This window comes from Oryx dammah, unplaced genomic scaffold (genome assembly GCF_014754425.2).
Source record: "Oryx dammah isolate SB20612 unplaced genomic scaffold, SCBI_Odam_1.1 HiC_scaffold_25, whole genome shotgun sequence".
NCBI classification, from domain to species: Eukaryota; Metazoa; Chordata; class Mammalia; order Artiodactyla; family Bovidae; genus Oryx; species Oryx dammah.
In genome coordinates this window covers 94,183,090-94,197,299 of record NW_024070209.1, presented here as the reverse complement: position 1 = coordinate 94,197,299, position 14,210 = coordinate 94,183,090, and the positions used below count along the sequence as shown (strand labels likewise).

Genomic DNA, 14,210 nt, shown 5'->3' with positions numbered 1-14,210 from the left:
GCCACCAACTGCTGAATGCCCGTTTTGTATATGGGGTCACAAAAACCCCTCAGAGACAGGAACTAAAATTACCCCTTGATTTGCAGTGAGAAAACCGAGGCCCCAGTGGGAAGCGACAAGCCAAGGAGACACGGTGAGCAAGAGGCAGAGGTGTGACTTGCATCCGAGTGTGTCTAACCCACCTTCTCCCGCCTTCTTCTCCGATCCTAAGAGTAGCCCCAGGGCTGGCTGGATCCTGGAGGAGAAGAGATGGAGCTGCAGCTTCAGGACAGCTCCCTGCCAAGAAGGGTGACTTCCGAGAGGCAGGAGCCTGCAGACAGCAGCCGCTGGGGTCCAGCTCCCTGCCCGTCCCATGCACACACAGCAATGGGGGCAGTGTCCCAGCCAGGCAGGTACCCAGCCACCCAGCCGTGCCCGGGAATGTGTGCAGAGCAGTGGTTTGAGGGGTCATCTGGGCTTGGGTTCAAATCTATTTTCAAACCAAGTGGCTTACAGCTTTGTACTGATGGATTCGTTCTCTGAATCTTTCAGTTATCCTCGTCAGGAAAATGGGGGGGAGCCTATAACTGTTGCAAAGGTTAACTAAGGCATCACAGATAAAGCACTTGGTCAGATCACTGGTCCACAGTAGGTACTGAGTACTAAGCATTAGTTAACTTTCCTGAGCCTCCCTCATTCATGTTTTTGGGAGTGGCCAGACAAACGTCCTGAAGCTGCTCCCCGCCACCGCCCCCCTACACCCCCCACCCCGATTCCAGGGCTGGGAACAGTGTGGGTGGCCAGTGGACTCTAGTGCCCAGCCCCCTCTGATCTCTGGGGCACCACCTGCTTGGCGTTGTTCCCGAGGAAGCAGGTCAGCAACCTTATCATTTGATTTCTGACCCTTGTCACTCAGGAAGTTGGAGGGGATGGGTCTGTCAATGCAGGAACATCCGGCAACGACAGAAGGGATTACAGCAGGGAGGGGGGCATTTCCGAGGGGGCCCATGATCACGAAGTGTCCTTCTCAAGAGGCCCAGGGTGAGGAGGGAGGCCAGCAGGCCACGGGAGAGCAGTCACATCCGGGGCCAGCGGTCTGCAGAAGGGACCTGCAGCAGAACTTTCCCTTCCAGTAAGACTGGTCTCAGTCCTGGGCCAAGACCCGACACAGGGACCTTGTTCTTTCTGAAAGGCTACAGTCCTCCCATCAGGGCCAGCTTCATGGGCAAGTGGCCACGTCGTCGCATCTGGCCCTGTCCTCAGCAGGAAGCCCCTTGCTTGGGGTTTCATGCTCTGTGTTCACTCTCTTGAAACCCCACTTTATCTTTGAACTTGCATTTTCTAAGTGAAGTCTAGGGAACAATGTTGCACGTGCTGGGGGTGTGGAGCTTCAGCTTGGAGAGCTGGAGTGGTCTTGCCTTGCCCAGGGCCACAGCTGCCTGCTCCCATCCTCCCACCCCCCAACTCCCAGTAACTTCTGACATTCTCCACTCTCGACAGGGGCCTGGGTGCAGGCACGGCGAGAGGTGAGGTCAGGCGCACCTGCTGCCGAGCCACAGGGTAGGGCCATGGCATCTGCTAGGATCTGTATTCACCCTGTGAGGGTCCCTGTGCCCAAGGTATCGTGACATTAAATAGCAAATTAAAAACATCACAGCAGGTGGGGAGAGAGACTGAAAAGGGAAGGAAAAAGCTTTCTTCCTGCTTTCCGAACAAGGGGACATACATTTTCATTTTGTACGGGGCCCCCAAATTACATAGCTGCCCCTGCCTTCCATTTGCTTACTGACCCTTGGGGACATCCCTGGGCCTCGGCAGAGCCAGAAGACCCCGCTGCCAGGTCTAAGGCCATCACTGCCTAAGGAGCTTCTTAGAACAAGGGCCCCCACCCCTTACCTACCCTGCCTCCAGGTCTTGTCCTTTGAAGTCCCATCATTGGTCACTTATTGTTGTCTTGTGGACCAGGCGAGGGAGGTGACGATCAGCTAGATCGCAGGGCAGGACCGCTGGCAGCACCATCAGGCGGCGGGGGCCGGTCCAACAGAGAGGCAGGGAGGGTGTGGAGGGAAGAGCTGGCATAGGCAGGCTGCCTCCCAAAGGCAGGAGCATGGGGATGGCTCTGGGAGGCGGGCAGGGGCCATTCATCTGTAAGGCAGGGACCCCCTGACTCACCTCCTGGGGCTACTGGAGACTGAAGGGGTTCCCTTGCTGGAGGGGTGTCCCTGGCCAGTCGGTGTGGACAGTGCAGGAAGTGGGAACAGCAGAGGCACAAACACTAGAGCAGGACAGTCAGCAGTGACCTCCCCAAATGACTGCAAAGCCAACAGGGAACAAAAACAAGGTGGAGGCCGTATCCCGAGCCCCTGCTGCATGCCAGGCTCCAGGCTGCAGGGGCCTAACCTTACCACTGGCCTCGTCCTGAGCCCCTCCCGCAAGCCAGCTCCTGGCTGCAGGGGCCTAACCTTACCACCGCCCCCTCCTGGGGTAGTCCTGCGGTTTCTATTCCAACTTGACCTCTTACAGAATCCCCTTCCTTTCTGCAGTTTGTAAAGTCCAGTTGGTACCGAGCCTGGGGTCAACCATGCTTTTCTGACACGACTCGTCACCAAGAGAGCGGAATTCACAATAGCTAAGAGCTCAGACTACACTGTTGGGCCACCCCCAGCTGTGTGCCCTGGGGCAGATCTGACCTGCCGTGGGCCTCAGTTTCTCATCTGTAACTTGGGGTTAATAAAAGTCCCATCCTGGAGGGGGTTGCTGTGAGGGGTAAGTGAGGTGATGTGAGTGCAGGACGCAGCACACAGCCAGTGCCATGGCCATGAAACCCCAGATCACCCAGTGAGAAATCCGAGCATCGCACGCGCTTCTCGGGACCGGGCGAATCTGCTCCCTCCTTCCCAGCATCGGCCACGACTCTGCTCTCTCCCGCCATTGTCATGTCACATCAGCCCATAAATATTTAAACAACATGTCATCAGATTATTATAACATATGATCTATGGCACTGATGTGCTGCAGTTCTGCGCATTTGGGCTTCATTTTCAGAATATCGAGACATAAAATATTTATGTATTTAGCCAACCACGAGATCTCACATTCTGTCTCAGAACGCTGGGTGGTGGCAAGATGCTGAACTGAGACGTCACGTGTGGAGGGGATGCCTTGTTCTCACGTCGGTTCCTGGGGCCTCTGGATTGTTTCTGGTTCATTTCGGGGACGTCACTGTGTGGCCTGTGAACGGTGGCTGGCCAGGTTTATCACAGCAAGCGGAGGGCCGGGACTGAAAAAAAGCCTCATAAGATGGGCCTAGAGTTCAAATCCCTTGGATGCTGTCATGTGCCCTTCTGGATCTTCACAGGTCTGCGCATAGTAGGTGCTCGGCAAATGTCCACTGGGATGTAAGTTAATTCACCTGCTGCCCACAGCACTGCCCGATGGGCTGGCACCCAGCAGGGATTCAGTTATAACTGCTCGCCTGTTTCATTCCCCACCCCCTGCAAGTACCCAGCATCAGGCTTGGCCTAGAGTAGGATCCAGTGAATGTTGCTGGATGAACAGCAATTGAAGGAATAAATGCGTGACCAGATAAATCACTTAATTAGCTAATAAATGAATGAGGGATAATGACTCCCTGTCTGCTGGTCTGAATTATACTGTGTAAGACCCTCCTTCTGAGAAATAAAAGCTCTCCAGTAACCCGTAGTGGGTAGGCAAAGGGGTTTTTCTGGGTAATTAAATATCTCGATTGCTAACATTAGCACATCACAGTGACCATATGTCCCGGAATTTTCAGTGCTGTGCGGTTTCAAAGATGCCACCCCCTAAGCCATGCGAGCATCCAGGAACTTCTCACACACCATCAACCAAACACCTTCCCCCAAACTGCCTCTTCTGTCCCCAAATGTCACTAAAATGCTTTTACAGACCACTGCCATCTTGGGTGTTTGGAAACAGTGGTCATGTGTCCAACCTATAGACGATTGCGCCTGATATCCTAGGAGATCATAAAAATATTCGCAAATGAAAGTTGTTGGCTCCGAGTACAAGTATTTTCTTTGTGTGTTCTCCAAATGTCGTGCTGTCACCATCGAGAGCGGGCAGGCCCCACCTTTGTCCCCAGCCTCTGGCACAAAAACCCAGTCCTCATTTCCTCTTGGGTTGGCTGAGGAGGTTGGCATTTAAAACAAACACAAAAGGCCACTAAAATTCCTGGGGGAGACGAACAAAGGAAATGCACACACACTGAGTCAGGCACTCCAAGTCCACGCTTGAGATCACGGTGTAACTAAATCCAGCTACACTTGGCTGGACCTGCCAAACACATGGGGTGGGCTTCCAGTCTGTCTGCCATGTGGTGCCTAGTGGTCCTGCCATCGGGCCACTTACCCTGGTGGCCCACCAAGGCCATACCAAGCTAGGGAACTGTCTCCTTTTTCAACCCAGGGTTCTTTGCTTTCTGGATGGGGCCAGAATCGGGGCTCCTGTTCATTTGCTCCACAGCAAATGTCTGTGCCCGAGGTGCTTGGGAGAGTTAATCTCTACCCCTTCCCCAAGAAGCCCCCAAAAGATATGCCTTCTAAAAAAATAAGTGTGCCTGACAGAAAACACAGCTTTAAGACATGGTGCCCGCCCAATCCTACCCAAAGCCCCTCCTCTACAGACTATCCGCAGAATTGGAGCCACCTGTGCAGAAAAGGGGCAGAGGAAGGAGAACACCACCACCCCCCAACTCTGGGCAGGAACCTCTGTGTTTAGGTTCCTCCTTCTTGGAATAATCCAAGGATGAGTCTTTCTCTAAGAAACCTCTCTGCACAGGGAGGCTCTGTCATGCACAACTCAGCCCTTTGCTGCCCACTGGGAGGAATGAAGAGGAGTCCCTAAAGCCAGTCAGCTTTGCCACCAGCTCGGTAACTCCATACAAACATTCTTTTTTTTTTTTTTTTTGGCTGCGTGGGCTCTTCCTTTCGGTACATAAGATCTCAAGTTGTGGGCTCTCGAGCTGGGGTGTGGGGGCTTAGCTGCCCCATGGCATAAGATCCCACAGAGCCAGGGATCGAACCCACGCCCCCTGTATTGGAAGACAGATTCTTAAGCTCTGCACCAACAGGGAAGTCCCTAAACATTCTTCGAGGATTCTGCCACTCACACACTTAAAACTCTCCATTCATTAACAAATGTTAATTGAGCATCTGCTACTGCTAGGCGCAGTGCTGGACACTGAGGTGCAGCTGTGGTCCACAGACCAAGTCGCGCCCGCATGGAGTCACGGTCCATTCTAGGAGGCAGATAACAAACACACGGTACCAGGGGCGGGTAGCGGCCTTGAAATAAAGCCAATCCAGGGAATGGAGAGCGAAGGACGTGGGATTCATTCTGATAGGGTGGGGATGGTGGGTCTCTTTGGAGCAGTGACTTTTTCAGTGTCCTGCTGAAGGCTAGGAGCAAGTCATGGGAATATTAGGAGGAAAAGGGTTTCATGAACCAGGACAGCAAGTGAAAAGGCCCTGAGGTAGGAGTTCACTTGGCATGTCTGAGGACGAGCAGGGAGGCTGTGTGGCTGGGGCAGAGTGAATGGGGGACACTGGTGAAGAGTAAGGCTGCAGAAGTAGCAGGGACTCCTGCTCTTGCAATGAAGACCGAACCTCAGATCCCGGGGGACTTGGCTCCGGGGGACCTCCTCTCCCACGATTTGCCTCTTGGTTCATACTCTTCCTTCCAGCTGCCCAGAGGCCCTCTCTGACGCCCTGGGCCTGGCCACTAACTCACAGCCCACACAACGGGCACTTCCAGATGGCAGCCTTCAGACCAGGCCACACAACACAGGCTTCTCACAACACGAAGGCTGACGGTGATTAGAACCACGTAGCCTGGATTCTCTATTTCCTTGTCCATTAGATGGCCATAACGGTACCTGAGTCACAGAACTGCAGGAGGATGAAGTGAGTTAATCCACATAAAGGGTTACAACAGAATGTAACATGTAGTGAGTGTCTGGGACAAAGGCTCTATTGAAGGACTCACAGGCTGAGGAAGTGGCAGGAAGTTCCTGGCTTTGCTCAGCCTGGGGTCTGCCCACAACCCTGGACCCCAGTCAGGCTCCCAGCTCCCCGTCCCACGGCCCCATCCACCCACTCACCCTCAGTTTTACCTGCCCTTTATCTCAGCCTTCTCAGGCCTCCAGGCCTCGACATCCTGCTTGGCAAACCTCATGTCTCCCTCAAGGCTGGGGAGCCCCTCCCTCCTGGAAGCTCCCCTCCGCCCATTTCCCCATATAGTAAGTCCTAAAGGGTGCCTGCTGCAAACTGTTCCCAAGCACCCACAATGGGGTCGTGACGCAACTTCTGTCCCTACCAGGTGGTGAGAGGCCCAGGGGCGTGGCCTTTAGAGGGTCTCAATGCCAGCTCCCAGGGTTAACACTTGACCCAGAATGTCAGGACGTATTTCTTCAGTGAATGAGTGGACCGATGACCACATAGCAGCCAGCAAGGGCGTATCTGGTTAACAAAATGGAGTCCACTCAACCCACACAACAGTGAGCAGTCTGTTTCCGTATCGAACTTTTCACCCTAGCCTGGGCCCAGGTGCTATGACCAGAGCCGTGGCCTGAAAGCTTAGAGAATGATCTGATTTCAGCCACAGAACCGCCACAGCCTGTGTGGGAGACCTTAGGCTGGTCACAGCCTCTCTCTGGGCCTCATTCTCCCCATCTGTAAAATGAGAGGCTTTTAAGCTTTTACTTTTAAGCATCAGAAACTTTCCTTATAAAAATGTTTTTCCACATAATAGTAACCATTTGAAAATTAAAACTTAAGGGGCATTTAGTACATTCCTAATGTTGTGTAACCACAATCTCTCCCTAACTCCAAAATACCTTCATCACCCCAAAAGGAAACCCAGTGTCCATTAAGCAGTTTCTCCCCATTCTCCCTGGGCCCCCATACCACCAATCTGCTTTCTGTCTCTATGGATTTATAGATTCTGAATATTTCATATAAGAACCTTCTCTTATTAAAATGACCCCTGAGCAAAAAACCTCCTTATATCAAACAGGTAAGACGAGTCGGGTTGCCCCCTCCCCCTTCAGGGAGGTGATGTCCCTCATCCTTAGTGGCCTCTCAAGGGAAGCTCTGATCCCAGGACCTTCCTGTTCAGAATTCTAATCCTAAACTTGGATTTCTAAGGCAAATCATCCCAAACAGTGCCCCAGAGCTCCTGGTGTTACTGGCCCATTTGCCAGATGAGAAAGTAGAGGCTGGGCCCACGTGAAGCTCAAGCCTGAGGCAACTACTAGGGAGGTATGGGATTCAGAGATCTCCAGAGCCTGCTGAGGCCCTTCCCTCACCACAAACCACCATGGCAGGGTCTCGGATGTGAAGAGCTAGACAAAGGCCCACAGAAGCCACCTCAGGAAGGTGGCCAGTCCCGAGGGACAAAATCTGTCCTCTCGGAGAAGACAGTCCAGCTTGCGGGAACTCCAGGGGCTTAAGTGAAGTGAAGTGAAAGTCGCTCAGTCATGTCCGACTCTTTGCGACCCCATGGACTACGCAGTCCAGGGAATTCTCCAGGCCAGAATACTGGAGTGCGTAGCCTTTCCCTTCTCCAGGGGATCTTCCCAACCCAGAGTTCGAACCCAGGTCTCCTGCATTGCGGGCGGATTCTTTACCAGCTGAGCCACAAGGTAAGCTTAAGAGAGGGCGCCAAACACACAGACTCCCTTAGCCCTCGCTGTGCAGACCCTCTGTGAGGACCCTGCTGGCAGAGAGGGCCACCTGCTAACTTCCAACCGAGAACAACCTGTCCCGGCCCAGGTCTGTGACAGCTGCTCCGTCCACACAGACCTCTGATGGGGCTGCCACTGTGTAAATAATTAACAAAACATATGCTTCGCTTAATAACACACCGAGGCTGACACAGCTCTCCGGGCCTCCCAAGACCCTCCAACTCCAAGAGGACACACCAAAAACTTATAAGGTTCACTTTCCTCGCCATGATGGGACAGCGGAGGGGTGGTGGGTAGACAAGAAGGCAAAAGACTGATTTCAAAACATTTTCCTGAGATGCCCAGGGCCACCCTGACATTTAAATCCTGTGTCTTTCCAAATTGTCACTGTCTCCCCCATGATCTATTTTGAGGGTCATGGTCAGATAAAAGTGCTTCATCGGCACCTGGAGGGGCCCCCCTGACAACCTCCCTTTCAGCCTTGTTTCAGGCCTCAAGATATAGGGGCACTGAAAATGTTTCTGACAAAGAGATGACCTTCACGTCCCTGTGACCCTGGGCAGGTCCTTGGTAATTAAACAGGTCCTAGTCTCTCATTAAACACTTACAAGATGTTACCCATATGCTGTGCATATTATACATACTACTTTAGTTCTTCCCTCACATTTTATGAGGTCATTACACCATCCCTGTTTTCCGGATGAGGAAACTGAGGCCCCCCAGAGGTGACTGACTTCACAAGTGGCAGGTCTGAGCCTCCCACCTCACTCATTGGGTGCCAAAGCTCACATTTTCAATGTGATTGTGAGTGAGTGCCCTCCTCTCCCTGGGCCTCAGTTTCTGTTCTGTAAAATGGGCACACAGGTCTTCTCTGGATGGCAAGCCTACTGAATTCCCCATGTGCAGCCTGGACTGATCAGAGCCAAAGGTGGTTTATAAAGTAACAGTGTCCCCTGGCAGGGCTTCCCTTGTGGCTCAGCTGGTAAAGAATCTGCCTGCAATGTGGAAGACCTGGGTTCGATCCCTGGGTTGGGACGATCCCCTGGAGAAAGGAAAGGCTACCCACTCCCGTATTCTGGCCTGGAGAATTCCATGGACTCTACAGTCCATGGGGTCGCAAAGAGTCAGACACGACTGAGGCAGGTCTCTTCCCGACAATCCCCAGTATCCAAGACTTTGAGGACAACCAGGAACCAGAGAGGGCCTAAACACTAGTGGCCTCAACTTCAACTCAGGGGCCTCGAGAAGTTCTCCTCAGATGAGCACTGTCACTTCCCCCAGCCCAATTCTGAAGTGCGAGGGTTAAACAACTCCAAGGAAACACAGGGTCTGCAGGCTCTCAGTGGCCGCCTCCCTCCCCCTTCCCTTGTCGAATTCCTTCACACTCTATGGAATTCCTACATAAAGCCCCTTTTTCTTTTCTGTGAGGTCACCATCACACAGATGTCTAAGAGAGAGAAAGACCGGCTCCACGAGGATCAAGGCCGTTGGAACTGAATGCCTTTCAGATCCCAGCTGGCCACCTTTCAATTCGTCAGGCCCGTCACTCACCCCCCACCGCACCCTCCACACAGAGCCAGCTACAGCGCCAAGTTGGTTTGGGGTGCAGTGATCCTGCAGTAGACGCCAAGAAGGCGTGGCTCGGAGACCTGGCCTTTGCCACCAGACCACCAGAGAAGCGGTCTGTGGAAAAATCCAGAACTGGAGACAACAGCAGAGGTTGTGTATGAGGGTCTGTTTCCACACAAGCAAGTCTTGTTAGAGGGACAGATGTCAAAACGCTAGATCACTCTGCAAGTCCAAGTTCCCAAACTGAACGTCACAGGAAATTACGCCACCAACCGATTTGCCCCAGTGTCAGCTTCTGTCTGGACGTCAAGTCAGAGGAGGCCATTGGCTTAATTCAGTTTGGGCCAAAGGAAGGGACTGTGTGGATGTCACCCAGATCAGGCAGGGATGGATGAAGCCATTGGCCTGATTTTTTCCTCTTTAAACTAACACTTTCCCAAAGACTATCTTGTCACTACCCAAGAGTCAGAAGTGAGAAAATGGCCAAGTACCAAAAAGCCACTGAGGGTCTTTGGCCAAGGTGGGCCATCCATTGCCCCGCTCATTTCAAACCAATTTCACAAACACTCAGACAACCCCTCATTCCACGAGCACCCTCTCCCCAGAGCTCCAAGTTCTGACCACCATCTGAAGAGATGGCCAAGGCAAGGCCTGTGGCATGGGCAAAACCGCTTCCTAAGAATGACATCAGCAAAAAAAGAGAGAGAGAGAGATAAAAATGTAGAAAGAAGGACTATTTTTACCTCCCTAAATCACAGGCCAGACGGGAGAGAAAATCCACCATGCCAGAAATGTGGCTGGGCCTTCGCACAAGATCTATTATTTCACACCTTAAATTAACGCATCTCAAGGCAATTTGCAAATGTTCATCAATTTGCAGAACACACTCAGAAGGGAGAGAGATACCTTTTCCTTTCAATTCCAAAGGACATGCACAGAGACACCCCACACCCCAAGCCACACAGATCTTCGCTCGCAGCATTCCATCCTAGTACAGTGTCATATAAACCGTGATGTAAATTGGAAATGAACTGGGAAGAGAGACAGGCACGGGACTGAAACGGCAAGCGACAAGAAGCCTGTGTAGAAACGATGCTGTTGTCGGATATTCAGAATTGAGTCAGGCCCCACAGAGGTAACTCGCCATCACCAGGGGTCAGCATGCCAGGCTCTTCCTGAGGGCAGTGTCCTAGCTTGCTTCCTCCCCACACAAGACTGGAGGTGCCAACCCATATTTAATCTCGGATGACTCACCAAGGCCCTCCACTCTCCACCCTCCAGCTTGCTGGCTTGGTCCGACCTGAGAAGGGGAAGGGAATACTCTTCTCTTTTTGACAATTGTTTTGACACTTCCCTTCTGAAACCAATTTCTGGCACTTCGAGAGGAAAGAAGAAATGTGAACTGTGGCCCCTTCTATCTGATAGCACTGGCCCTGGGCGTTGGTTATCTGCACCAGAGGGGCTGGAGGGTAGGAGCAAGGATGGCAGTGCCCTCAGTAAGACCTCTCCCAGGAGTCTGGAGACCAGCAAGCAACCACAGCAGGACAAAGGCAGACAGACCTGGTTTAAAGTTAAGAACCTCAACTCTACAATCAGAGATGTGGGTTTGGATCCTGACTTTGCCACTTGCCAGCCAATGACCTTGCCCAAGTTACTTAACTTATCTTCCTCTCTGTAGGATCAGAATAACAACCCCAAACCTTTACACTGCGCCAGACACGTGGTACACAGCCACTGTGACTTTCCAGGTTCAGTGAGAAGATGAAGGGCTCTGCTCAGTCAAACTTGGGTTTAAATTCAAGGTCAACAGCATATCAGCATGGAATCTTCTGTAAGCTGTTTAATCTCTCTGTGCCCTAGTGCCCTCATCTGTAAAACAGACATCATTGATTGTTCCCATTTCATGGTGTTGGTGAGTGGACTGAATGAAATAAGGCATGTAAAGCTTTTAGTACCATGCTCAGCACAAAGAATACCCTTAATAAACGCTGGCCATTAGCCACAATGCGTAACTTTCATAAAATTATGCACATCATTTCATCACTGAGCCTCAGTTTTCTCATCTGTAAAATGGAGATAATAACCCCTACCTCACAGTGAAAACTAAGTGTGTATGTATGTTAATGCACTCAGCACCTGGTCCAGTGGAAACAGGATGGGCTTGAAGTCAGGCAGGGGACAGGATTCTGCCTCTACCTCCTCTCTGTGGTCCCAGGACATGACTTGAGCTCTCAGAGCCTTAATTTCCTTGTGCATTGAAAGCCAGAACTGTGCTCCACAGCCTAACTTTTGGAAGGATTACAGTGCCCAGAACAGTGTCCCGCACACAGCGGGTGCTTCATAAATGTGACTTCCCTTCCCCTGCTTTCTTGTTCGAAGCGTCCAGAAGTGCCATTTGGCAAAGCCAGGAACTCCGTTTCTTCAAACCTGAGCGGCCCTCTACCCATACCAACCTGGGCTGCTGCTTAAGTCTGAGACTTTATTTTGTGGAGGTAGAAACTACTTTTTAGTCATTTCCGAAGTAGACGGGAGGGCAGAGGCTGACAAACCACAGGGACCATTTTAAATCCTGGGCCTTTCTTCTGGGAAGTTAGGCAAGAACCTTCCCAAATGTTTGCCCGTGGGGCTCTCTGCCAGCGAGTGACTCATCCACAGCTCCCCACAGGCATATTTTATTTGGGGGTGGGGGATCGGGGGAGGGCCTGGCCTTGCTGGGGGAAGGGGAGGCCGCTTTTCCAGCACACCCAGAGGTGGGTTTTGTTTTTCATTTTTTAGAACAAAAAAGAAAAAGAATGTGGGTCGTTTTTGTTTCCTTCCAGGTTTTGTTTGCTAAAAGAAGACGTCCAAAGTTCACTTGGTAAGCTGCTGCGTGGGGAACAGGCACTTTCGGGCGGTTCTGCATCCCTTTCAATGAAATTCTTCTTCCATTAATGCCACAGCTTTTAAATGTGCCTCCAAGGTTCGCCTGCGCACACACAGAGCTCCTAAGACGACACGTTCCCCCTCAGAAAGGCAAGCTGAATTTTGACACTCCAGAGGAACTAGGGAGCTCCAGTTTTTAAAGTTTGCCTTAAAGCAGTTAAGACTTTCGACTGCAGAGATTTTCAACATTTATAAAGCACACACACAAAAAACCTGTCAATCAAAACTTCAAGGACAAACCTCAGAAGACTGTATCCCAAGCCTGCTATGATCAATTTGTCACCATCTGAGGGGCTCCCTCCTGGAGCCCAGGCTCCATACAAATAAATTAGATGAAGATCTATCTACTTAGCAAGGCAGGCAGAGAGAGACCCCCACATACACAGACAAGTATCCTGGGACCCCTGGTCTCCCCACTGGTCTCCCTAGGGTCAGCTGCACCCCAGGCCTGGGGAAAGGGTTAAAAATGCACCAGGGCCAGAGAGGGGCAAGAATAAAGCCAGGGGACCCAGAAGAGTATTTAAGAAAATTGAACACAAGTCCTCCAGTGCCAGGCCAAGAGGCTCCAGCTCTGTCTGGAGCCCCATAGAGGGTCCTGCCAGTGGCCCTGCCCAGGCCGGGCTGGGCTGTGACATCTGACCCCTTCCTCTCATTCACCAGAGATGGCCCAGCACCCACTGGGTGCCCAGGCCAGGCACACTTCTCTCCATGGGTTCCCTGGCATGGGAGCCAGCGGCAGGCACATCAGGGCAGTAGGCCTGGTGGGTGCAAAGGGGGCCCTCGGCCTCCACAGTAAACATACTCACACACTCCTGTTCACAAGTTACACCCTTACATCCACATCTGTACGCTTTTGTCCTCAAAGCCTCATAAACACGCACACAAATCACTTGCGAACACTCACACGTGTGCGCGCATGCACATACCCCCCAGAATCCACACATTCTCGGTCACAAAAATGAGATCTCACATGAAGCGCCTGGCACATAGTAAACACTCAATAAATGGGTTAAGTGGGAGCCAGGCCCACTTGCCGCTCACTCACTCACATCAAACCCCACGACCCCGACGCTCCGTGGTGCACACGCACCAACTCGGCCACAGGCACGCGCACACTCCCGCGAACACACCCGGAGTGGCACAGGGACACGCCGCCCACGCGCGCTCGGACGCACGGCCCGGGACACACTCAAGACTCGCACGCTCACGCTCGCCCCGACCTCCCGCGTGCACACCCGCTCGCTCTCCCCCGCGGAGCCTCGGGCGCGCAGGCGGGCACGCGCACCTCCTTCGGCCCGTGTGGGTGACGGCCCCGCGGCCCGGCCCCCGCCCCTTCCCCAGCCCGATCCGGCTGGGCCCCGGGCCCCAGGCCACTCACCGGCTCGCAGGCGGGCTCGGCTGCCGACCGGGGGACCGGAGCGCGGACCGGCGGGCGGCCGGCGGGAGCGGTGGGTCCCACACGAGTTGGCGGCGCCGCAGCCGCACGCTCGCCGTTGGGTTCCGCCGCCTCCTGCGCGGGCCCGCGCGCGCGCTCCCGCCCCTCCCCGCCGCGGGACCGCGCCGCCCCCTGTGCTCGTGCGCGCTGCCGCCACGCAGGCTTGGGGGCGCGCCGGGCGGCGCCCTCTCCACAGCCGGGTTAGCCTAGGAACCCCTCCCCATTTCAAAGCTGGGGAAACTGAGGCCAAGACTCTCACTGTGAGTCGGGCCCAGCGTCTCCCCTTCTTCTCAGACTCTAGACACTTAGGGTTAGGGTCCGCAGTCAGTCAGCCCCGTGGACCCTCCCATGCATCTTTGGGTACCCACCACTTAACATTGCTCAGTCACACCACTGGTCCTATTGAAACTGGCTAACCAACAAGCACTTATTTCACGCCTGCTGAACGTGGGCACTGAAGGAGGCTCCAAGGGTATCTCCATGTGGTGAAGATGCCGCTCTCTGCCCTCAGAGGGCTAGGGTCTCCTCATCTGTAGCTCCCCACTTCCTGTGGACCCCAAAACCAGTAAAGGTCAGTGTGCAAAG

General features: G+C 53.2%; 1 protein-coding gene across 1 annotated transcript in view; it reads right to left on the bottom strand.

The window, feature by feature from the left end:
* The window catches only part of NEK6 (NIMA related kinase 6), an 83,917-nt gene extending 70,199 nt beyond the window's left edge, over positions 1–13,718 (bottom strand). Inside the window, exon 1 of the mRNA XM_040225098.1 lies at positions 13,569–13,718. The gene's annotated coding sequence lies outside the window, so the exon portion shown is untranslated. The remainder of the gene's footprint in view (positions 1–13,568) is intronic.
* Positions 13,719–14,210: the final 492 nt, after the last annotated feature.